General features: G+C 40.4%; 1 protein-coding gene across 4 annotated transcripts in view; it reads left to right on the plus strand.

Annotated features, from left to right (window-relative positions):
- Positions 1-25397, plus strand: part of HIVEP1 (HIVEP zinc finger 1) — a 120671-nt gene that overhangs the window by 37125 nt on the left and 58149 nt on the right. The window lies entirely within an intron of this gene.

Genomic DNA, 25397 nt, shown 5'->3' on the forward strand with positions numbered 1-25397 from the left:
TGTTAAAATAATCCTCCAAGAAGGAAGTAAATGTAGGGAGTTACAGGTGCAATAAACTCCAGTGCCTAATGACACTGATTGTTAGCATCCTTCATTTTTTGTGCTTGTTTTTGCAAGAGGAAAGAGAAGCTTATGTGGTAATCACATGCTGCCAGGTCATTGCAGGGACTCTGGTGCCAGCAGTAACACTCTGTTCAAGGTCCTGCTTCTGTGGGAAAACTTACAGGTGGTTAACTTGAGCATCCAATTTTGAGCCTTCACAGGGGAGAGTGGTTCATGTATGCTTTTTCTTGAAGCCATTTGGGCCCCACTATGATCTCACATAAGGAGACATGTCCTTCTAGATTTGGCTTACAATTTTGGAGTTGGGATCATTCATATTGATCTTTGGTTTCAAGCTTCTTTGTGCAGCAGTGAAGGTTGTAGTTGTTTACTTAGTAATTTCATCATCATACTTGTGTTGATTTAGTGCCCATAGGTATTTAAGCTGTGAGAACAGTGAGAAAGACTTTAACATCAAATTTCTCCCCTTTTTGTTCTTATAATTAAACAGAAATCCTACAGCATTCATCCAAGGAGTCACTCTGTAAAGTTCGTGGTAAATTTCACTATCCATGGACAGCTGAATGCACTTTTGGGGCTTTTTTGCAGCATGATCGGGGCCTTCTCTTAATGTTTCTATGACAATTTTATATTCAGTTGAGTCTAGAATGAAAGAACAAAAGGATTCTTCAGCATTCAAACCAGCTGCCTAGGGAAGTGGTTGAGTCACCATTCCTGGAGGTATTTAAAAGATGTTTATACATGGCACTTAGGGACATAGTTCGTGGTGGACTTGTCAGCACCATGTTAGCAGTTGGACTCGATGATCTTAGAGGTATTTCTAACCTAAATGACTGAATGATTCTAAGACCCAGCCTACTACTTCCTGAGTTTGCTCTCCCGTTTGAAGGGCTGAGTGAGGCAAATCAGGAAAGTTGTGGTATCCAGATTTCAAACTTCATCTCTTTTGACCACCTTCCACGCCAAGTATAGGAGCATGGTGAGATCCTTAGTTCTTGAAAAGTAGATTGGTTATTTAGGGACAGACATTTGAGATTATTCTTCATTTCTTTGTCCTTATTTGTCTATAACAAGGCTTCCAGGAAGAAGATACTGCCTTTAGTTCAGGATTTAGCAGGGCAAATTACTTCAAGCAGAAGAAGTTTCTTGGAGGTGAATGTAGCACAAGTGTTCCTGCCTGCCTGTAGCATTTGGATATACCTAATAAGGATGGGAAACACCCTGACCTTAAGGTAACCTTCTGCCCTCCTACTTTGCCATCTGTCTCAAGACCTGCAAAAAATTTCACTGCTTCTCACACACTCTTTTATCAAGGTTGTTTCCCAGAAAGGGAAAAAGATGAGTTACATAACAGTGTTTTCCTCCAAAACTGTGTGTTATGGAATTCAACAAGACTCTGATTTTAGCTCCAGTAGAAGTCTAAAACTGGCACATATTGTTTTCCAAGGTCCCTTTTCCTGTGTGTATAAAGAAAGTAAATGAACCAATAGTTTAGTATGTGTGGTAAAATACTCCTAAATAGCAGCAAAGGAGAATGCTTCTTGGGAAGAGCCATAACCACCAATTCACAAGTCAGTGAGCTTTCCTTCTCCCTCAGGGGATACAATTTCTTTGTCAGAAATCAACAGTGGAGAGCTTGGAGGAGAGGAAATGCACTGTGATACAGAAATGGAACCCATTTCAGATATGATACCCTCCTGTTGAACATTAACGAACCGCAGCAGTTGTATGTAAGGCTTGTGGCTTGTTACATATGCTTAGCTTGTCAAAAGTTTCTCGGGGCATTAAGGACAGGCAGTGTCATTTGTGCAACAGGCAGAGCTCTCTGCCTGTGGATGTAACACTGACCTAACTTGAACTGATAAATAGCTGTCTTATCCATGACCTTTAATAGTTGAAATGTGTACATCAGGTTTACTTCAAAAGAGATCACTGGATAAAGCATATGTACATATGTATGCATTGCTCTGTGTGATCTTCTCTGGCTTGTAACAGCACATCAAGAGAATTCCAGAGTTTAGGAGTAGCAGAGCAATCATTTCTCCTTGCGCTCTTTCTTCTTCATGAAAGGTATTCATTCATAGGGATGCATGGTGTTGTGCAGCCAGGTGATCTTAAAAAAAAAATAAAACACGACAGAATGTAATGTTGGACTTTATCCTCTTAATGTAAAATAAGAATTACCTTCTGCTTGCATTCTTTGGCTTAATTTGAAAGAAGGCAGAGACAATATTAAAACATAATGAGGGCAATTAATTTTGTGGTTCACAGTGGCTCAGATTTAGAAGGGGAAAAAAAAAAACCTACCTTAATCAGCACAGTACTTAAGGGCTCCCCGTAAGAAGGTTGTGCTTAACCTTCAGCAAACGCTTATGGGCTGCCCTGAATAGTAATGGGTTTAAGCACATGCTTAAGTGTTTTCCTGAAGGAAGACCTAAGCATCTTCTCAAGTGTTAGATTACGGCTTCATTTACCTTATTCATAAATCCCAGCATCAGAGGCAAACTTTTCTTTTATCTCTTGGCAGATATCTGGGTGTATAGATTTTTCCACCTCCGTTTGCCCTGCTTTCCGTGGCTCTCTTGCTGCAATCTGATCAGCCCAGGCTGACCTTCAGGGGCGCTCCGCATGGTTCGGGAGCCTGCCCGCATGGCTCCGATTGCACGATCAAAGTCCGTACCTTGCCTTTCATCTGCCGGCTCTCTGCCCTTCCCAGGGTTATTAATTTGAAGAACTCAAAGGCTCAGCCCCTTTCTGCTGCGCCCGCTCCCCGGGAAGTAGGAATGGGAATTGGCGGGTTGTCCAACGGCTTGGCTGTGGTCAGTTTTCCAAGGTGGGAGATGGGATTGGAGCGGGACAAACCTGTACCAGCTGGCTCTTGGTTGGCTGTCGGAAATGCAAGGAAAAAAGAAATAAAAAAACAAAGCAGGAGAGGAAAAAAACCCACACAAACCCTACAAAAAATATGGGGGGAGGGGAAAGAAGGTGAAAAAAAGAGTGGGGGAGAAGGAGAAAACAAGAAGGAAGAGGGGAAAACAAAATAAAGAAGGCAGAAAATGGTAAGAAAAAAGGGGGAAAGAAAAGAGCAAACGGGTGTAAAGGGATAAAAAAAGTAAACAAGAACAAGGAAAAAAGAAAATTAAAATGGGGAAAATAAAACAAAAAATGGAATAAAGAAAAAAGGGCGAGGAGGGAAACGAAGGAGAAGAGGGGAGAAAGAAAAAAGTATCACGGGGGAAAGGGAGAAGAAAGAAGACAGAGAAAAAGGAGGAAAAAAGGGAAGGAGGAAGGGAAAGGGGAAAAAAGGGGGGCGGGTGGGGGAGAGGACTCCGCAGGCGAGCCCGCCGCGCCCCGCGCCGCAGGAGCCGCAGGCCCGGCCCCGGCCCCGCCGCCCCGAGGCCGCCGCGGGGGCCCGGCCTTGCGCGGGGCCCGGCGCGCGCCTCTTGCGTAAGCGGCGGCCCCGCCGCCCTGCCGGTGGTGCCGTTGCCATGGCGAGATAGCGGGGGAGGATTCCTGGGATCCGTAAGCCGGGGGAGAGGGACAGATTACGTCTTAACCCGTCACTCCGCGGCGCCTAACGTGATGTGGCAGGGTCGCCCAGGTGTCCCGGGGGGGTGACCCGGCGGGCAGCTCCGGGCTGTTGCAGGCATCGTTTTAAATAAAATAAAGCTGGGAGGGAGGGAGCGGGGGTGGCTCTCGGGGTAAGAGGATTAGATGCGTTCGCATGGGGGCCAGGATGAGAAAAATACTGCGGGGCTTGAGGGAGGTGGGTTTGAGGAATTGGCCTCGATGGAAACGGGAGGCATCCCTCTCTATAAACATTCCTAGTGCCTGCTGAGAACTGCCTGGCAGGTGCTGGAAGGGGATTCTTTTAATCTTCATCTGCATATTTTATTATCACATTTAGTTGTCAGCGTTTTAATTGTAAGATGTGCACATAAACACACCCTGAGAATCTCTTAGGCAGCGAGTCCAAGTACCAGCCCTATGCTGATACCGAGCCTAGATCAAATCATTGACAGATGTCTTTTACATGAATGGAAGGAATGACGGGAGAAGGCATCAGTGTCTGCTTGGGTAAGTTTCCTTTCTGTTATCTTTAATCATTATCAGTATTTTACACCATCTCTTCCTCAGTGTCAGAGTGGGAGCAGTCAACTCTGGTGGGGTCTTCTCGTGCTTTTGATCTTCTCACTACTCTTTGCCTGCTAGAATTCCGAGAAGCGGGTGAGGATTTATCGAACCCTTTTGCCGTGGTGTCTTCTTTGTCGCTGCAAGGATGTCGTTAGAGCAGGCAAAAACTTTATAAATTCCGATGTTCGATTTTAAATTTGGAAAAGATGATGTCTGGTCTAGAATTGGGTATGAAAAATACCGGTCTCCAAATTTACTGTGTTGTAAACATGTTTCTTAAGAGAGCAGCCCCTACCTGTGTTAATAATAATATTCATTGCCAGAAAACAGATGTGTGTGGGGAAAAAGTCTTAAGTGAATTTAACATTCTTAAAACAGTTTTCCAGCAGTGGGGTAAGAAATGTAAGAGAGAATACTACTGGGAAATGAGCTTGCCTTACACCCACAGAGCATATACTGTACATTAGTTATAACCCTGTTGTTTTTGTTGCCTGCAATTAATTGAGTAATTTCTTCCATGACTGAAACTGCAGGTTAAGCATGTTTGCTTTGAAAGCCAGTCTTCTGAATTGAGACGGCTTTTGCACTTACCATATATTAACAAGCTCTCACAAAGTACATTTTGTGCGCTACGGTTCTGAATTCCTGAAAGGTGTCAGTGGGGGTTAATTCACTGTTACATAAACAGCCAATAACAGCTTCCGACTGTACTGGAATTGCTCTAAAATAGTTATTAGCTTCAAGGCCATTATGGAGGAAAAGGCATTTCACTTTTGCAGATATTATTTCTATGAAAAAACCAGAAATGGACTACGAGAACTCTGAACCATTGAAGTGAGGACTCTGCTGGATAAATAGGCAAAGCTGTAGTGTAGCTTTACCCCACTGGGTTTTACTACTCTGACAAGGCCTTTACCTCCCAGTTATACTTGGAAACGAACAAAATCTCAACCAAGCCAGTTTTCCAGGAGCTGAGCATTTATTGTATGAAGACATTTGAGTAGAGCATCATTGCTTTAGTTAGCAAAGCCTGGCTGCTACCTGTGTGCTCACATGCTGATGTTCTAAAAAAGCAGAAGTCAGAGCTGGCATCACAAAAAGCCAAATCTTAGAGCAGTACTGAACTGTGGGAGCACAGGGGCAGCACAGAGAGCCAGACGCTGGGGTTTATTGCTGCAGGGTTATGCAGCAGTTCAGCTCATTCCAGGTGGTGCAGGAAGGAGCTGAGAATCAGTTTCTGAGCTCCCTGCCTGGGAAGCAGGGGTGCCTGGAGGGTGGAAGATATGCCTGAAGCCATTTCTGGTGCCTTCTGGTTTTGAAACTTCCCATGGGGAATTTGGTAGATAGTTTTGTTGCTGGAGTGTTTATTTAGCAAAGCAGGCCTGGTACCTGTTGAAGCAGCCTGCAAAATTGGCTCTGTGCTCTCTGGGCATGAGCGATTGTTGTTTGCTCAGAGAACTGGAAGTATTTGGGTATGAGAACTTTGCTTGCATTTAGACATCTTCGTTTGCCCCCAAACTAGCTTACACCTTGACTTTTCAGAAGCTGGAAATACTGCTTCTGCTGCATTTCTGGAAGTGAAAGAGTACAGGAAGGGGTTTTATGCGCAATTCAGCTGGTTTTTGCATGTGACTGCTCATACTGACTGCTACTTTGCAAGAGATAAAGAAACTTTATGTTTTGGTTGTTTCAGCTATAGGATTTGACTCCTGTTTATTTTAAATTCAGTTTTGTTCTGCATCACCAGTAAGATATTTATTTAGGTGTCTGAGGGAAACACATGACTTGGCATTAGCTTTTCTTTTCCTCCCATCTCCCCTGACCCCAAAGTAGTTCAGCCTGAAACTTGATAAGTTAATCGCAGTTACCTTGGCAAAATTATAAACAAATTAAGATGGATGAAGCCTAGCCATAAAATTATTTTGGATAGGCTGGGAAAATGCAGCTGAGAGCATTAATTGCTGCTACTTTCACTGCTACCTTTGACAGTGTAGGTTTTCGGTAAGTAATCCCTCCTTGAAGGAAGGGAAACATGCCATGTCATCTGTTTCACTTCTGAAGCCTTTCTGAAATTCCCTGGATTTATGACTTGTTAATCGATGTTGTGTAGGTAAGTAAGTGTTTCATAATTTTGCTTCCCTGATACGGAACTAGTCTATCTCGGTATCTTTATTTTGGTATATGTATGCTTGTCACAGGGAATTACATGTTTTTGCATTGTTGAAAAATGGCAGACCCTTACTGCAGTCAATATAGTTTAAATGGAATTAATGACATTTTAAATTAAGAAGAATTTTTGCTCATTTGTCTGTTATGGACCATGATGTGATTACAACCCCCAGCAGTGCTGATGGCCCTGGAGATGATAGATGACAGGACACAGCACATACTGTAGGATCAGCTGTTAATGTTGCTTCATCCAGTCCTGCTTATGGTATGAAAAGACATTTAGGACGTGCCTAGAGCTCAACCATGCAATTTATTTAGAGGGAGATTTCAGAAGAACACCAAGCATAAATCTTCCCATATTTGCAAGGCTTTTTGTGATATTAAATCTGATGGTGCACATTTTTGTAGTATATTTTACCAAAAGTGATCCTAAACATTCGCAAGTTGTCTCTCATCCAGGAGGTGGGTAGTACAGCGAGAGTGAGAAGCAGGGATAAAGCTTTTGAATCTTAATGAAGCTAGCTCAGCCAGAGGGGATGTGTCAGGTGGGAGGCAGAGCTGTCTTTAAAGAGCCACATGGATTTCTTTTGGTGTGGTCTAAGTGTCCATTTGAGACCCTCTACAGGTTTATCATACTGTTTCAGTCTTTGCTTGTTTGGGTTTTATATATTATAAAGTATATGGTTGTAAACCACTTCATACTGAACACAGTATTCATTCTAGTTGAACATCCCTGCCTTATTATATGTCTTTATCATCATTGCAAGATAAATATCAGAGCTTTATGGCTTAATAATAAGTTTTATCTTTAAAGATCATTTTCTAACCCATTGAAATGGGTTGTTACCTCATCTAGGAGTTATGAGTGTGATTGTTGGGAACACCTGAGAGTTGAGTTAGCTGAATGCTGTTTTAATTGGCAGGAGATTACCAGTTTCTATGGGAAAATGAATTAGTTAAAACCCGTCACAAAGGCCTTTTGAAAATTCTCACCTGTATTATGAAGATTGTTGATTTTGAAATTAATTCCTACAAGTTGGAAGAAGAGGGTACTTTCTAAATACCCCAGTTTTGCATTGTCTGTACAATAATTGGTTTACACTGTATTTAGGAGACACATACAAAACAGTTGTGTTTTTTGCAAAAGGGTTTTAGCAGTAGCTTTTTGTGGGCCCACTCTGAGACAATCTGATAAGGTCTGATTTTCAGAAAGCCCCCTGCTGAAAGGCTGGTTTAAGAGAGCTCTGGTACAGCACTTAGATTCATTAGCTGTTTTGGAAGTCTCTGGTCTCACTAGTTAGTATTACCTGTCAGAATGTGCAAGGGCAGGAGGAGTTTGTGGCCACTCTTGGATGCAATAATAATACCTGATGAGACATGGGCACAGGTTGCCTGGAGAAGCTGTGGTGCCCCATCTCTGGAAGTGTTCAAGGCCAGGTTGGATGGGGCTTTGAGCAGGCTGGTCCAGTGGAAGGTGTCCCTGCCCATTGCAGGGGCGTGGGAGCTAGATGATCTTTAAGGTCCCTTCCAACCCAAAACATTACATGATTCTATAAAATAGCAAAAGAAGCTGCCCTTAAAGTTTTGTGTATCATTGGAAAGGGCACTGGTAAATGAGAAGATAGGCTCAGGAGGGCAGGCAAAGGGTTAACTCTAGAGTATCTCTATGTAAGTAGATGGCAATAAAGTATCTAGATACCTCTGTAAGTCTTCATGTGTGCAGCCACTATGTTCCTTAGGAATATGATTATCTTTCCAATAAATTCTTGGAGTGTGGAAATCTTGTTTAATTGACTAAAACTATAAAGTACACAGGAAGGTTGTGTTGGATGTTGGTACCAAACTCACATATCCCATGACAAGTTCCTAAACCCAGAGACCAGACTTTACCTCACTAAGAAATTCCCTCACCTCTCCATTATCATCCCACACATTCTCTTCTGCCTTCCCATCACTGAGCTATATGTGGTCAAAAACAAGAATCCCCTTCCCTTTCCCCTCTTACCTTAAAAGAGGGAATTTTGGGCTTTTGGTAGGTGACTTGCTGCCTGCTGTTTTTACTGCTCTGTGCCTGGACATTTTCCAAGGCAGTCAGTCCTGACTTTCATCTACACCCTGAGGATTCCACAGGTGCGATGGAGAAGTGAACCTTTGTGTGAGATTTGGCTGGTTTGCAGTCTCTTGCCACAGGGGAATGGAAGTAATAACAAGGGAGTTCCCACAGATAGGTGGATGTTGTGGGATTGTGCCAGGAAGTTTTGATTTCCTAATAAAATTGAAAGACCAATTTCTGTTTCTCTTAAAATCCTTGGTAACTTTACAGTCAGCCTGAGCACTGTCTGAATTTTGGTGAAGAGTCAAATGCTCACCTGAGACTGGAGCGTGGGGTTGGAGGAGGGGTTTCAGCTTCATCTAATTCTAATTTATTCCGTGTGAGATAATCACCTGTGTGTGCCTGCGAGGGACGGGTGGATGTATAACAAAGAAAAAGCCCTGCATTTCAACACCCATAAATGTCACTTTACAATGGCTACGATGTTGTTAGTGCAAAAAGCAAAATATATCCCTATTGAAATTGCTTAAAACAGGTGTATTTTCAGAAGGAGTTCCCTGAACAGTAGTAAATTTGCTCACAGACTGGAATAAGCAATAGATGTTAAATCCACTTCTAATAAGTGTGTGCCATGCCATTCATTGTGGGTTTGTCAGATGACCTTCAGAGTAGATTTGTACTGAACTCAAATATCTACAATTAAAGTTCATTGAAATTAGATTCATAGGACAGTGTTGACATTATTTTTAGAAGAGTGACCTTGTTTTCCTTTATAATTTGTATTTAATGGGAGAAAACCCACAAAAACTAAAATGTTAGAAAACTCAAAACTTGTCATATTTCTATAGTTTTTCAGTTTTTTAAAATTCTCTGCATTAAATGAGGAATTAGTTGTTATAAATTTTACAGACTTTGTACTGAATTTGAATTTTCAAAGTCTGAATGGCTTCTAGTTTAAATTATTAAAAGACTTGAAAGAAAGCTTTGGATCAAATGTTTTTTTGATGTTTTTTGTTGTGTATTTTTTAGGAAAGATGAAACTGTTAATTCCTGAAAATATTTTTGTAGTGTATGTAAAACTTGTAGTGTATGTAAAACTTACGTAGTGTAAAACTTGCTGAAGCTCATCCTTTCCGCAAATGCCTTAGATTTTGGTAGTGAATTTTTTTGTCAGAATTATTTTTTTGTCAGATTCCTTCTGGCAGCATCATTTTGTCATCTCCATGGGAGCTTACAGTTTTAGGGAAAGATAGGTGTCAGCCACCATATACTACAGATAAACGATGTGTCCTTTGGTAGTATTAGAACAGGAGAAATGGCCAGTACATCATTAAAGAAAATTGAATTTAGGATTTCAAAATGCTGGAATATCTTAGTAAGAGTCCCAGTACTGACTCTGGATTTAGGAAGTCTCCATATGCTATAACAGTGTGTTTCCCAACCATGATATGTTTCAATTTATTTTGCTCTGATTTTATGGATATGCATTACTTGTTTTGGGGATAAATGCGAGGATAATGTTCCATATAATGCATTTTAGTCTCCAGTTGACATTTATTGTCAACCTATTTTCTTAAAACCTCGTTTTTATAGGGGAAATTTCAGATGAGAGCGTATGGATTGATATATTTGATGTGCTTCTTGTTACGCAGGATTTACAGTGTAATACTTAAAGACCCTTTGATAATACAGCACAGAGTTTCTTATTGGCCTGTACAAAGTATTCCCAAAATGTGTTTGCTAGCGTGGTTTAGTGCAGCCTTCAGGTTTTCCTTGGCATTATGCCTTGAGAAAGCTTTACTGTTGCATTGTTTGCTTTCAAATTTTACTTCTTAAATATTAATTTGATGCGATGTAAAGCAAAAATTTGTAAATTAACATGGCCAACCATCTCAAATCAGAGCTAGAAATGAAATATTACAAATAAAATTTTGGTTCGCTCTAAGTCTTGTTGATCTGTATGAGACAGAAGGTATCATTTCCTGCTGTGTATCTTCAGCAATCAGCAGTGAAACAGCAGACTGATTGGTTATTTACTTTTTATTTTCTCTCCCATAGATCTTATGTCAACAGTGCTCAAGCAGAGTGTAGCATGGTTATTTTTACTGTGTCTTTATTGGTTGCATAGATTAAAACATGAGCAGTTTTATGGAGGTTGCCTTTTTGCATCCTGACAACTTCATATTTGTCCTTATCTCTATTAAAACATTTAATTTTTCTCAGACAGCTTAACCTTTTTCTTCTACTTCAAGTAATGACAAGGACAAATATTTGTCAACATCCTTTCAACTTGATGCGTTCACGGCTTCATCAGTATCTTGGGGGTCTGGAAGAATGTTTCTCACCCTTCCTGTAGCCAAGGTGGTGGCCAGATGTGGGAATGTTCATCTCAGCTTCCATCTCTGCAGCAGTTCTGGTGGGGATGTGCAGCTGCCCAGGCATCGCCACCAGCCCTGAGGGCCACCTGGGGAGCTTTCCTTACTGATGCCCTCTCCCAAAGCCCTGGGTCGCTGTGGGAGCCTGGCAAGGAACAGGCTGCAGGTTGAGTATGTTTCACATCTTCCTTTCTCCTAAGGTATTGTTCCAGACCTCAAAGCTGTCATCAGGTATAACATAGCAACGAAGCAAGCAAATTCTACAGTACCTCCAAGCCCACTATAGTTGTGGAGTTCCACCATTTTGCTTCAGATAAAATGATCGAAAATAGTGTTTGGGGAAAGAATGAACATCACCCGAACAGACACAGCGACTTTGTCAGGATGTGTAGGGTGTTGAGCAGAGATATGGGTTTTGGGAATCTGCAATGCTTGTGAAATGGAAACAGTATTTTTTAAGAGTATGGATAAGTTAAAACTTCTTGGGAGGAAGGGACTAAGTTTTTTTTTGCCTTTTATATGTGTGAGGCACACTGCTCCTAATCCTGCGCTAGCAGACTGTCATATGAACACCAGTGATTTCCCCATGTCTCCTTCAGACCTGTGTGATTAAAAACCCACGTGTGTGATTAAAATCTTACATCAGCATAGGAATGATTTGGATTCCTTCATGCTTTCAACTATTCAGGTTGTCAGTAAAAAAGGCCTATTTCTACCAACATGTGATCAGAGATTTCTTTCTCACTCTGCCTGGCACAGACCTAGTGAGGATGGATGTGACTGGTACCTACACAGAATGTTCCTGCTGTGTCTTTTCCTGAATGTGTGCCCAGAGGGAAGCTTTCCATGGTTTTTGAATGGCCTTTAGCTGAAGACTTGTTCAGGAGGCAGAAGGTATTTTAAGAAAACTGTGGTAGGTACAAATCCTGGTAATAAGGCTCTTGTGGTCTATTCAGTTCTGCCTGACAGGTCTGTATTTGATTTCACTGATGGCCTTTGAAATGCAGAGTTAGATTTTTCTACATGTTATTGCAGCTGAACAATTGTAGATATCTCCCCACAGAAGGCCCCGTTGCCTTTTCCTGGGCAAATACTCTCTTGTTTTTTCATATCCTACTCTTTCTCTTTCAAAATGAATTGAAGTGTTTAATTTAGGAAGAACACAGTCAAGTATTTTGTGCTGTGAGGTGGCAGAAGGGGTGTTTGTTCCTGGTGGTGGGGCTTGCTGGCGTAGGTGTCTTCTGTGGCTTTGGAAGGAATGTTCAGCAGATACTTGATGACCTTCTGTAGGAGGAAAATAGGTGCACAGGTGAAAATGGAGGAGGTTCTTGTGAATGTCGAGGTCTCTTGCAAGTCTGGAGCTCAGCCTACGTTTCAGTACATAGGGAGAGATCTGTGCTGCCAAGAAAATAATGTCTCTTTTACTGGGATAGTGAGGGTCTCTGTGCACCACATTCTGAGCGCTTCTATGGCTTTGCTTACGGACTTAGGTTTGAAAAAAGCAAAAAATGTTCCAGCTGGAAAGGAACTGATTTTTCTTTAAAAAAAAAAAAAGCCTTGGAGTGCCTTGGGTGTGTTGGGTAATTGTGTACTCAAGAAACGCACTTACATAAGTGAAGACACTCCTGTAACCCTCGCCTGCCAGGAAGGCAGGCGCTGCAGAAAATCCACTCATCGCAGAGGAACCTCCAGTAGGTGCAAAAGGGGAGGAGAACCTTTGTTCTTTATGCTGTGTTTATTCACAAAGAGAAGTTGTCTTTGGCATGTGCGCTTGGCACCAGAGGATTCCCGTTTTTTATCCTGCGGAGCTGCTTTTTCTTGTCGGTGTTGCGGGTAGGTTTCCTTTCCTAACGCGGAAGGGAGAGGTAGGTATTTTCCATAGTTCATCCCAAGGCTTCGTCCCTGCTGGTTGAAAGAGCCCAGCAAAGCACCTTTGGAGGCAGGGTAGGAATCAGAAGCAAAGTCCTGGACAACAGCTCTGGTGGATTCCATTCCAGCGCTGTTTGATGAGAGAGGGGAGAGATACGGGAGGATGTAGAGGTGGCATGCAGCAGGGCACAGGGTGCAGGATATCAGTCTGGGTTCCCTAGTTCAGTAAGGAAAGCCCACACAGATGGGGAGGGACTTTATACAAGAGCATTAGTGATAGGACAAGGGGTAATGACTTTAAACTGAAAGAGGGTGGATTTAGATTAGATATAAAGAAGAAATTCTCTTACTCTGAGGGGGGTGAGACATTGGAACCCAGAGAAGTATTAGGTGCCCCATCTCTGGAAACAGTCAAGGCCAGGTTGGATGGGGCTCTGAGCAAGCTGATCTCGTTAAGATGTCCCTGCTCATTGCAGGGGATTGCATTAGATGACCTCTGAAGGTCCCTTCCAACCCAAACTATTTTATGATTCTGGCACATGCTCAGTAAATATGGTCCTAATCCTTCGCTAGCAGACTGTGATATGAACAGCATTGATTTCCAGATCTGCCTCTCATGCTTAACAGTGTGCATTTAGGGGAGTTCTAAAACAAGGACACTTTCTGGGCAAAACTAGGCTATACTTTATTTACCAAGTAAGCACATTTTCCATTAATGTAGTTTATAAAACGTACAAACAGGCCTTAGTATTTGCTTACATTGCTTATGGTACAAATGTTAAATTTAAATGCATGTGAAACTTTATTTCATGTGTTTATTTCAGATGTAATTTGATTTTACTGTGAAAACATTTCAGGAGTTAAGTTTGAGATGTGTGACAGAACAGCGAAGATATTTAATACTTAGCTTAATTTAGAAAAATGACCTTTCGGAGGAAAAAACTGTGCTTGTCAAAAATATACTGATGAATTAATTTCTTGTGATGCCAGTGTGATAGCTGACTTTTGAGAGCAACCTTAAAGATAATGAGTTTTATTTTTATCTTAGATCTATCTGATTGTAGTGCCTCTCACAAATCAAGTCTCTTTACTGACTTCTATGGCTATAAATACATAGCAAAATTTGGAAGCAAAAAAGAGCAACCAGAAAAAAACCCCAAGCAAAACCAAAAAAACCAACTCAACAAAATTAAACCAAATCAGAGCAATGCAAATCTGACTGACCAGTGTGGATGCATACTTAGGATTTTAAATTACATTGTAGCTGTAAGATCAGTATCCCCTTTCACCACCACCTCCCCCACTCCCCATAAACCACCCTTGCAATGCTATCTAGAAATACCAGCATTGTAATCAGTTTTTAAATGTCCCTAATAGAAATGTGGTAGCAATGCTGCCTTAGAAAATACTAACTTTGTTTCCAGAGACATGTCAATGACTTTTATTTTGTAAAAATCTGCAAGGAATTTGAAAGCAGTTTTAGTACTTGTAGATTTCTGACTGCTTAAATTGATTTATGTTTAGAACCTAATCTTGCTCACTTTGACAAAGCTGGCAGCTTCAGTGGGTTTATTTGTGCAGATAGAGTGAGAAAGATTCAGCTTTTGATATAAATACTTTAGCTTTCTGGTTTCTGAGAACTATTTTCTTACAGTTAATTATGCATTCTTAAAAATGTGTACATTCATAGGCATATGTAGAGGGAGACATGGCAGCTTAGTTTGCAAAATATTGAGTTTCGTTATGCCTATCAATGTTTTTAATTTTAGTCAGAACAATCTCCAAAATTGTTAAGACAGATCAAGACTTAGAAGTCATGTCATATATATTGTTGCATGTAGCATTGTAAACTGTACAAGCATAGCTACTACTGGAACATCAGTATGTTTCAAAACATTGTTTAAAATATTTTCTCTGGGTTGGTTCAAAGTGGTGCTTTGAGGTTCATTTTGGGAAGGACAGATGTCAGAACAGGAGGTTTGTGTTTCTTGAGGGCCACGGGTGGCTGTCAGGTGGAGGGGAGAGCGTGGGAGATGACTCAGCGTGGATGGGCCTGGGAATGGGTTTGTGAAAGCTAAAATATTGCAAAACAAAAATTCCTTTCCATGCTTGAATTATATTAACTGAGATGGCTTGAAATAAAGTGGTGCCAACTTGAAGCAGCTTACAAGTTTAAAAGAAATGTGTGCTTCTGACTACATACAGCTGAAGTGTTTGTATCAGCAAACAAGAGAATGTGAATTCATCAGTCTACAAGTTTGCAGTTTGGGTGAGATGCAACCATAAAAATGCATGGTAAAAGCACATGAGTTTACCTTAATCATTAAATTTTAGCTGTATTTTAATTTTCTTGTGTAGAAATGTCATCTTATGTTATTTGGGTTGAGTATCAAGTTTGCTGAAAATACCTTTTGCTGCAAGCTGCTGTTGAAAATAGAAACACTCCTCTTGCTGTTCGATCACTGTGGTTGTGATGGAGTTGGTGAGCAGCAGTCACTGTCGTGTTTTGGTGGTTACACTGAGGTCACTCCCAGCTAGGCTTGGCTGAGCATTTTTGGTAATGTTGCAAGTGTAATCCAGTTTTGCAGCAGCAAACTTACTGTAGTTCTGTGGTGATCTCCTTTTGGGTGGTAGTTTCTTAGAATAGCTTTAGTTATTGTTGGAACAGTGGCAAGTTTAAAGAGTATTGCATGCATGTAATGGTATTTCATCTCAAGCAAAACAAAGGATGTCAGTTTCTAAAGCAACCAGAATTATTTTTAACTCTTTCCTCAGTTCTTTAAAACAAATTCAGAGTGATCCGTTGGGATCCTGTCTCAAAGTGACTTCTATAAAGTGTTTCTAAGAGAGAATAACAAGGAGTTCAGTGGGCAATTTTGCAAGAACCAGCTGTGGACTGTGGTATTTTGTTTTGTGGTTTTTTTCATATTTAGGCACTGCAGTTAGTAGCTGGATGGTGTTCTGAAAGTCACATTTGATCTTCATTGAGAGTGTTATCTGTTTTCCCTTACCTAGGGTGTCTTCTTCTTAGTAAAGAAAGTGCTGAGATTCCCCAATACCCAGCTTCAGTATTCCAGGACAAAAGCCCAGGAGCTCATATCTCATTGTGTTTCGAAGCGTTTCTCAAACAGAATTGATCAATTAATTCATTTGCAGTGGGAAAGCTAAATCTTAAGCACATGCATTTTAAATATTTGCCTGAAAGCAGGGAGGAAATGGTGGCTGAGATAAATTGGTAACACAAAATTGGTGAGAAGTTCAGCTCATAAGACCTACAACTTGACCTAAGAAGCAAGAGTTTCACTTTGGTCTTCTATTCCACTAATGCTCAGTTTGACCTGCCCTTTATTGTTTAATATACCCTTATTTCAAATATTCCTCGCCTCTCTATAAATTAAGCTGCTGTAAACTTTCAGACTCTTCTCACTGGGAGTCATCTGCTGGCTTGTAAGTATTTGTATTGCTCTTTGAACTTTTTTATTTCTGATATAGTTGTATTGTCTGTATTTTTCCTGAAGCAGCCTAATATTTTATCTGCGAAGACCGACCCTTCCTACAAAGAATTAAAAAAATAAACCAGCAAAGTGCTCAGGAATGAACTTTATGTGCTATGTGGTTATTTTCAGAGAGTCATCAAGACCTGCAGGTCAGTTCTTCAGTGCCACAGACCAAAAGGTCACAAATTGAATGTTATGAGTAGTTTAAAAAGGTACAGGGATTTGACCTATTTCTTTCTTTATGTATTTCAGTGCTTTAACTGTGGCTTTTTACCGTAGCATTCTTGTTGTAATGCAGCATTCCACGTACAAACACTTTCCCATAGTCCAAAGTTTAGGCTGCTAATGTGCTGGTTGAGTTGCATTCCTCCAGCTGTCCTGTGAGGAGATGACTCTTCAGATACCATATGACAGCCTGTAGTTCAGCCAGGAATTAAGCCAGGAAATTAAACTATCTGCATGCTCAGAACTATATCCTGGTAATAATTTTAAAACTCTGTTTTATTTAAAATATTTAAATCCTTATTTTTCAAGGGGTATTTAATGAGTGCCACTGAGTTTATCCTTGCTTTTCTGCTAAATTTGGAGTGATAATTTCCAAATCTTTTGTTTACTGTAGCATGTGAGGTAATGAAATTAGAGCCACCAAAATCTTAAAGAGCATCTAATAGGGGTGTGAAAATTTTATCCAGTTGATAATTGGTAATTAAGGTTGGATTCTGTTACTGAATCCTGGATTGAGTTGTTAATGAATAGTGATTGAGTATTCAATTTGAATAAAGCATAGTTTCTGGAAGTTCTTAAAAATAAAACTATCTCAGTTTAATATGGTTGGAAGTCATTACTAAAATGGTTAAATGAAAACTGAAGTATTTAAACACCTAAACCATAAACCTGATATGAACGGAAAGGGTGTGGGGTGTATTGTTGACTTTTGGATGTGGTTGGTTGATTTATTCTTTTATTTGTTTCTCTGAAAGTATTCTGTGCTTAAAATTTATTCTACGGCATGAAACCAAGAGCCAAATACTTGACAATCTATAAGAAATTGGTTAGTCTTGTCTCAGGATTAACCCAAGATTATTCAGTTTGTATTTATGAATTGTAGAAGCTGTACAGAAAGACTGCCAAAGATATGAAAGCATCAGGTCATCTGCTGTTTAAGAGTATTTATTTTAATTAAATTTAATCACTGATAAAATATTTTCCAGTGTTTTGTTAAAAAGGGAAAGGAAATCAGAAATCATGTGTTTAGTATTTTCCTAATTGCTGTGATTTCTCCTAAGCAGATTCCTCAAAATATGAACTGATCTATCATTTTGTCAGGAAAAAGAAAGCAAAAGAAGCAAATCATTTCAGTGCATCATTTCTACAACGTGGCCTCTTTTTATATGCCTTGTATTGTACTTAATATTTTTCTTCTTTTTTTCCCTGTGCTATCTTTTATGCTGCCTTTGTTCTCCTATGTCCTTTCCTTCTCTCATCAGTCTCCACATGGAGCAAACTATTTCTATTTTTGAGAACCATAAAGAAAGAGAGGAAAATGAGGCCTCCCTCAAGTCAGAGCCATCAGAAGTCTTTGACCTACTATTGTTCACATGGGTAATAACAGATCTGTGCATTTGGTGGATGCCCACGACTCACAGCCCTAAATATCAGCACCAGGTGAATCTGGTGGCAGTAGGTGGGAGAAACTTGGTCTTGCTACTGTGATTCTTGGCTGAGGAGGGGTTGGCAAGAGAGAAAGCCTGAGAGAGGCTGAGGAGCATGAATCCCAGCCATCCTCCTGTTTATTCTGCGCTAGAAAATCCAGTCATTCCAGCAGTTCTGTGTGATGATTTTTAACAACGAACAAAGTGAATTTGGGGAAGATTATAGGTGGCAAACAGTAAGTCCTAGGGAAGCAACGTTTCTTCCTTGGCAGGCCATCACTATCATTTGTTAGCTTGGTTGAAACATTCAAGATGTAAGCTTTAGTGAAAAGTTGGCCAAGCCTTTTCCCTCAACATAACTCCAGATGCTCAGGCCCAGGAGACTGAGTGGCTTACAGGTCACTGTGAACCTCCTCAGAGAAGAGAAATCAGGGAGCAAGAGATGTCATCCTGTTGGCTTTATTCTCTGTCCTCCTTCCTTATGCAAGTAAAGTTTCCAATGTTACTTTTCTTCCCATTAACCATGCACAATTTTTGTCTCAGTTAGCCTTTCTCTGCCAGGAAGCATGGAAACTTCAAGTAGCAATTTATTTTAGCTGAGCTGTTGGGAAAAAAAAAGATAACTTCTGTAAATAGGTACAACATTTAAAACTGAAATAAACAGATTAGAGTATATATAGGGGTAGGGTGGACATGCCCTTTAAAATCTGAATACTTCAGGAAATTTGGGGCTGTTTCTTGAATCATTAATTTTAGTGCTACCAAGAAAATGTCCAAACAAACTTAATAAAAACAAAACCAAAAAGCAGTTTCGGGACATTCTACTGGGGTTTTGTTTTCATTGTTTTAGTCAAGTGTCACATTCTGATAATCTGTTCTCCCACACACCAAATTTTCCAGAAGTCATTGTTCCAATAAAACAAAAAAAATCTTACTGTAAATTAGTTAATAAAGTTGGATGTAATTCTTTCTACTCTATTGTGGTACAGGGTTGACTAATGTAAAATCTTTATGTTAAAAGCCAAAAAACATTTTTTTTGAGGACTTGAATTTGTTGGATGTTCACTTTGGCACATGGAAGTAAGCTCCCTCCAGGTTGAATTGTTCACTTCCAAATGCAGGATCAGGATGGTGTGTGCAGCAGCTTGCTGTGGCTTTCTCCCCCACGTTCCTCACCGCCCCCTCATCTTCAATCAGACAGCACAAAATTGAGCGTGAATTCTAAATAAAACAGAGAAAAAACACTTGGGTGATGTTCACATTGCAGAGTGCCATCATTTCGTAGGTGTTTAAGAAGTAGCTCATTAATTATCTTCCTAAGCATGCAAGTACAGAAAGAAAATTTCACCACTAAGCCTAAAAAAAGAGGGGAAGAGGGCTGGGTTTTCGATTGGTGTAGATTTTACTTGTTGGGACTTTTTTTTAATAATTCATAATAGCTTGCTGTTCTATAGCAATAGGAACTGTACTTCTTGTGGGATGAGGTGAATGTGAATTGATCTATAAATTTTTTTCTTCATCTTTCAAAACACTTCATAGCATATTAATAACACACTTAACTATTTGCACTGCCATATTTGTTTTCTATTATTTATTTACTCAACAAAACCTTCTCAGCTACTTGTAATAACCAGGGTTTTTTGTATAAAAGTCAATGAGTTAAATTTACAGCACCAATATTCCAGGATATATTTTTTCAAGAGCTGATTTCTTATCCAAGGGTATCTTGGATATAATCAAAAAAGGAATGCCAGATACTTCAGCCTCCTTTCTTTTATTTCCTGGGAGGGAACATATTATCATTCTTGGGAAGGGGAGAGAAACGGCATTTCAGGGTTTTTCTTCAGATTTCATGCTGATAACCAGCTAGGACAAATATTTTAAAAACTCCCAGCCCTCCTCAAAGAGAGAGAAGGAAAAATCATTTTGGTTGGGACTCTAGTTTGGAAGATTGATTAAAGATTTCGCTGTTCTATTCCTGTCTCCATTCCCTTTTACTGGATTTATATCATCTGAGCACTTTTGACTTCTTGCAGTGGTCAGGGACAAGGGCACTGCTGTCCATATGGGTGAGCTGGACAGGGTGCCTGTGGGTAGGACCAGGAGCAGGGAGGCTGCAGCAGTGATGGCCCTGGGGCCAGCCTTCCCTCTTGGCTCTCAGGACCAGCTGGAGCAGGCATGGAGGAGGAGAGTCAGAGCTGGCTGTGCTGGAGACAGGTTTTAACAAGTACTTTGGGACCAGCACAATCCTGCTCCATGCAGAAATCTTTCTGGAGAGAGAAGCAGAGGGGAGCTTGAAAATGGCTCATGTGGTTTGTAGGGTAGCAGCTTGGTGCTTAAAGCCAAACACAGCTTCAGCAGGCTGGTGTGTGGTTGTGACTAGAAATTATCCCTTCATAACAATGTGAACTGTCCTTTCAGTACCAAATATCTCCCTGGCACGCCTGATTTCCTCACTGAAAGCCTGCTGATTGGTTCCCTCCTTCCCCAAGTCATTCTTTGGGGTGTGTCTGGGAACATCTGGGTGATGTAGGGTATAAATTTGGGTGATGTTAGCTGTGTAATCACCACACAGCTAACTTCCTCTGCTTAGGGTCTCCCTAAACCTGGGTAGGGCATGATCAGTTTCTAAAGAGATGGTTTATCCTTACTCCTGCCATCTTTGTCAGGAATAGCATAATTTGGAAAAGACCCAAGTGCTCACTGGGATACTTTAGATCTAGTTTTTGACTCAGGTCTTGAAGGAGAATGGGAGCAGATAGAGGAAAACAGTAAAATTAGTCACTGAAACGAGGTATTGGCATCATATGTATATTTATTACTACCAATTTATAATTTGCCCAGAGAAAATAACATGAACTCCTTAGGGTTGTTTGGTTTGTAAGCCTCTTAAAGTCGCTAACCCCCTGTTCGTGGCTGAAGTACATTGTTGACATAAAAAATGTCATATCTTTGTGCCTTTGCTAAAGGTTTGTGTTTCAGGTACACCTAGTTCTACATCAGCTTGTATTGACTATCTTTTCAAAGGTGTTTTTATGAATCCAGTTTCCGATGTTGTTTTTTCAATTTAAAGCCGTAGCAAGTAACATTTTATTTGGCATGTGAAATTCAGGGCAAAAATAGAAAATTACTGTGGAAAAATAAGTTTACAAAGTGTAGAGCAAGGCCTAGTATAGCAAGTAAATTGTGGATTTTTAGGTTTTTTGGTTTTTTCAGTGAGCATTAAGACTCACTGATGCTAGTATGACAGTTCATAAGTTAGGCTGACATTAAGACTTCCTAAGTTCTTGGAAAAACAAGTAAGTAAAAAAATGAGATACCTTAGTCAAGTTAATGGAAAACTTTGAGTTTAATGTTCAGTCTTGCTAAAAGAGTGATTTTGAATTCAAAGGTGTGATTTTGCAGCCCTGTTGGAAGGGGATTTACCGCACAGCATCAGAAGGCAGCTGCGGAAAAAGGCCCGAGCTGTGTGTCAGAGTCGCTCCAGGTGTTGCGGTATTAGATGAAGATGCTCCAGCACAGGAAGGAGTGGGCAAGGATGGCTGGAGGGAGTGACCCAGAGGCGCTTTGTACTTTGGGCTGTACATGGTGAAGGGATGACAGTGTTTGTGCACGCCTGATTTTAAGATAGGTTGGAAATAAGGGCAAAGTTTTAAAGAAGACACAGTACCAAGTGAACTCCCCCAACATACCCCAGCAGAAAAATCCCTTGTGTGTAAATTTACTGAGAGGCTGATATTTACACATTTTGCAGTCAATACCTGCTCCTTAGCAGACAAACATTGCCTTCTGTTTTACAGTTAATAGAGATGTGCTACTGTCTATTCCCATTCACTTGAGTGATCCAGGAAAAGAGCAGGAATAGTGAAATGACAGTGTTACTGATTTGATGGAAGTTATCAAGAGAGGTGAAGATGAAGATGCAAATGAAATTGCAGAGGATTTCAAAATGACATTAGGTTGCTGTGCAACCAAATTGCAAAAATGACAAATGAAATTCAGGGCAGATAAATGTGAAGTGATGTCCACAGGAAAATTATTTAAACTCTTCATTTAAATTGAGTTGCTTGTTAACACTTGGGCATGAGATCTTGGGGTCATATATTTGTGTGGCAAAGTCAACTGTATACTTGCTATCTGTCAAGAAGCAAATAAAGCATTAGGAATATTTATGACAGTAGTACAGAAAAACATATCTGTCATGCTAGCATCTGTGGTATGCCTTCATCTCTAACAGTGGGATCGATTCTGATGTCTTTCTTCTAATTGTCTTTCCCCTCTTAACTTCCACCTCCAAAGAGGATAAAATAGCACTGCAAAAGCTGCCAGAGGTTATAAGTCTGTTGAACAGTTTTGGTGTAAGGAATGACTCAAGTAGATGAGGCCTTTTGGAGTTTGAAGAAATATGTGAAAAGCTTACATAGATTCAGTATGAAAAGCTCCCAAGGATTCAAATGATACTTCGAGAAACTAATGTAGGAATAATCTGTGGGACCCATGAAGTTCAAGAACAGCTCCTGGGGCTCACTTCAGAGCTGCCTGGTTTTAGCATCTGCAACTTACTCTTCTGCTTTTCCCTCAACTTATGCTGTCAACTTCTGTTGGAGGCAAGATGTTGGGCTGGACTTCTGGCTTGTCTTGTGGGCTTTTGATTTGTTTTGGTTTCTTGTTAGTCATCAAAAACTTCCTTTTTCCTTAGCCAGTGGTACTATTTATTGTCCATCTTAATATCAGGTAATTGTAAGAATTTCAGTATCCAAAGTCTTACTTAAGATCTCATATTTTAAACCATTTCTGTAGACACTTTAGAGTCTCAGTAAAGAGAAAATTTTTAAGGGTATATGCTAATCTTAAGAAAATTAATCTCTGCTTAAACAGGGTTGTTGGTGCAGTAGGTTCCTGGTGCTGAATGAATCTACTTACCTGATGTCTGCCTTGTAAACTCAATAGTGTTTGAAAAAGTCCAGAAATAGAAGAAATTACAGAAAGTTTGACCCCTCAGAGAACTTGCAGAAAGCCTCTACACTGTTGTCTCAGGTGATGAAACACCAACTCTTGGTGTTGTTCTACCTGTTGAACCAGTTTTGTGCCTTTTTGTGTTGAGCAAGCCTTCCTTCCCCAGCCATGCAGCTGAGAACAAGTGCTTTCGGAGTATCAGACAGATGTATGGAAACTTTTTCCCCTGTTTGGCTGGGGAGTAACTGTCTCCACGGTTTGTTGCTCTGGTTTAGGGTCTGCATTTAAATACAGAATTTAAAGAAATCTTTTGGGCTCTACATAATATTTTTCTATGTTTCCAGTGAGTAGAAAAGCTGTCAGTTTGGTTTGTTGCTTTTTTTTTAATGGTTTCAGTCATTTCACTGGCATTTATTTAATTTCTGTGTGAGAATTAAAACAAAATAAATAAAAATATATATATATATGTCATTGAAAACCTCACCTTTTTCCAATTTGGGGACAACAGACCATAGGCCAGTAAACCTGCCAAGGGAGGAAACCTGTCTCAGTGCAGAAGGTATGAAGGTGCTCCTAGCTGCAGCTTGGACAAGGTGGTGAACTACAGCAACTCATGGCTTTAATATTTTTACTCCTAACACTGATACTGGGTTAGGTATGGAGAAAACACCCAGAAAGCCAAAACTTGTGAACAGTGAATACCCTAGAGGCTGTTAAGTAATTATTATGCAGATTTGAGTGATAATAATCACCCTGTCCTAGGTAGGCAGCTGAAATTTGGCAGTGGGATAGAACAATGCCGGAGGATCAGCATAGCGATGGGGTAATTATTGTGCTAGATGGCTAATTAGGAGCTATGCAAATAGAATGCAATCAGTAGTTGTGTTTGTAATTCGGTACCGGAGGGAGACAATGTGTAAAGGAATTATCTCTGGCGACTCAGCTGGGTGCTCTCAGAAGCACACACAGGATGCAGGATCACCTGGCTTAGTGGGGCCGGTGGAAAAGGAACTAGCCCTGGCAAGGGCCACCCTTGTGCGTTGGCTTACGCAGGCTGAGAAGGTGCCAGCAGGAGGTATTTCTGAAGATACTTCACCTACACTTCTGAAATTTTATGCTTGGCAGCTACCGTGCCTCTCCCCACAGGTGCCTCGCTGTTTGCTATATCCTTCTGTAAGGCGACAGTCATCCAAAAATTCTCTTCCTCCCCACCCCCTCCTGTGCTCAGTTTTTAATGAGTTTAGAAGCCTCATAATAAAAATTCAAATCATGGAAACAAACAAACAAACAAACACAGGATTGAAAGCTCCCCAATAACAAATAAATGACACAGGGACAGAGTTTGGGTTCATATGTAAAGTGCTTATATAATGTATGCACATACACCTTGCCAACCTCATCAGGAGCCCTTACCATATTTGAGTAATATATGTGATGGCAAGGATAAAGCCTTTATATATTTAATTTATATACAGCCTTTGCATTGATTGTTTTATTTTATATACAGTACAGCAGATCATTGCTGATACAAATTTAAACTGGAGATTATAGATTGTATTTTCAAATATACAAGTGTCTTTTTTTCTTAAAATTAAAAATAATAAAAGGAAGATTTTAATTTTCTGTTTTCAACAGGGTTATATAAAGTATCTGTCATGAGTTCTTCATTTTTAAATGCAAATAATTATATATGGCAGGGAGTATGATGAGCATTCAAAGTTGACATTAAAATGAAAATGCATCAAATTTTTCTGAAAAATTGATCAAACAGGTCATTAGTCAAGGTTATAATGACTAGTGGAACATTTTAAATTGTTTAAAGTCTCATTTTAGATGTTTAAAAAGGTAGTTTATAGCTCTTAATAGGATGACTGCTGCTGCATCACCGTACTAGTTGTTATGAGTTTTGAATTTATATCATTTTTAAGAGGTCTTATTTATCTTATTTACCCCCCTCTTACAGCTGTACAAACAATCTTCAGACCCAGTAGTACTGGACAAACTGAGATATAATCTGTTTTACCTTGTATTTTTGATAGGCTTGGGACATCCATGCTATCAATTATCAGGCTCAGCATTTGGCAACTCACTAAGTTGTGGTGCTGTGATTCTCTAAGCCCCAGCTGGGAAGGAGAAACCACAAAACAAACCATATGCCAAAAAGTGTCAAGTTCCCACAGTATGAAATTATAAAGATGAAAAGACTGTCTTTCCTCATCTGATCTCTTCCTTTTAATCTTCAGTGTTCCTCATTAAACTGGAAAAAGGAAGTGTATGGGGACAGAAGAGTGGTTTCTAATTAAAAGTAGATTTAAATCTGAGTGAGAAGAGAGCCTCGTCCAGTGGGTTTCGTGCAATGCCTTCTTGCTGCTGTCTGCCAGCTTGGAAGGTGTTCACTTTGTGGCAGGAGGGCGGTGGTGGAAACTTGGGGCCATCAAAGGCATTCCCAGCTGCCTGTGTCTGCCAGCCCTTGCACCCCTGTGTGCAGGGTCCCCTCCTTCAGCACAGGGGGACAGTGCTGCCATGTCCAGGGTGCAGTCGGGACCCCGGCTTGGCTGGTTAGGTTTCGTGTTTGGAGGCTCTCCTGCAGTGTGGGGACGTGCAGGGGCCTGCCGAGCCTCTGCGCTCC

This window comes from Fringilla coelebs (genome assembly GCF_963513975.1).
Source record: "Fringilla coelebs genome assembly, chromosome: 1".
NCBI lineage: Eukaryota > Metazoa > Chordata > Aves > Passeriformes > Fringillidae > Fringilla > Fringilla coelebs.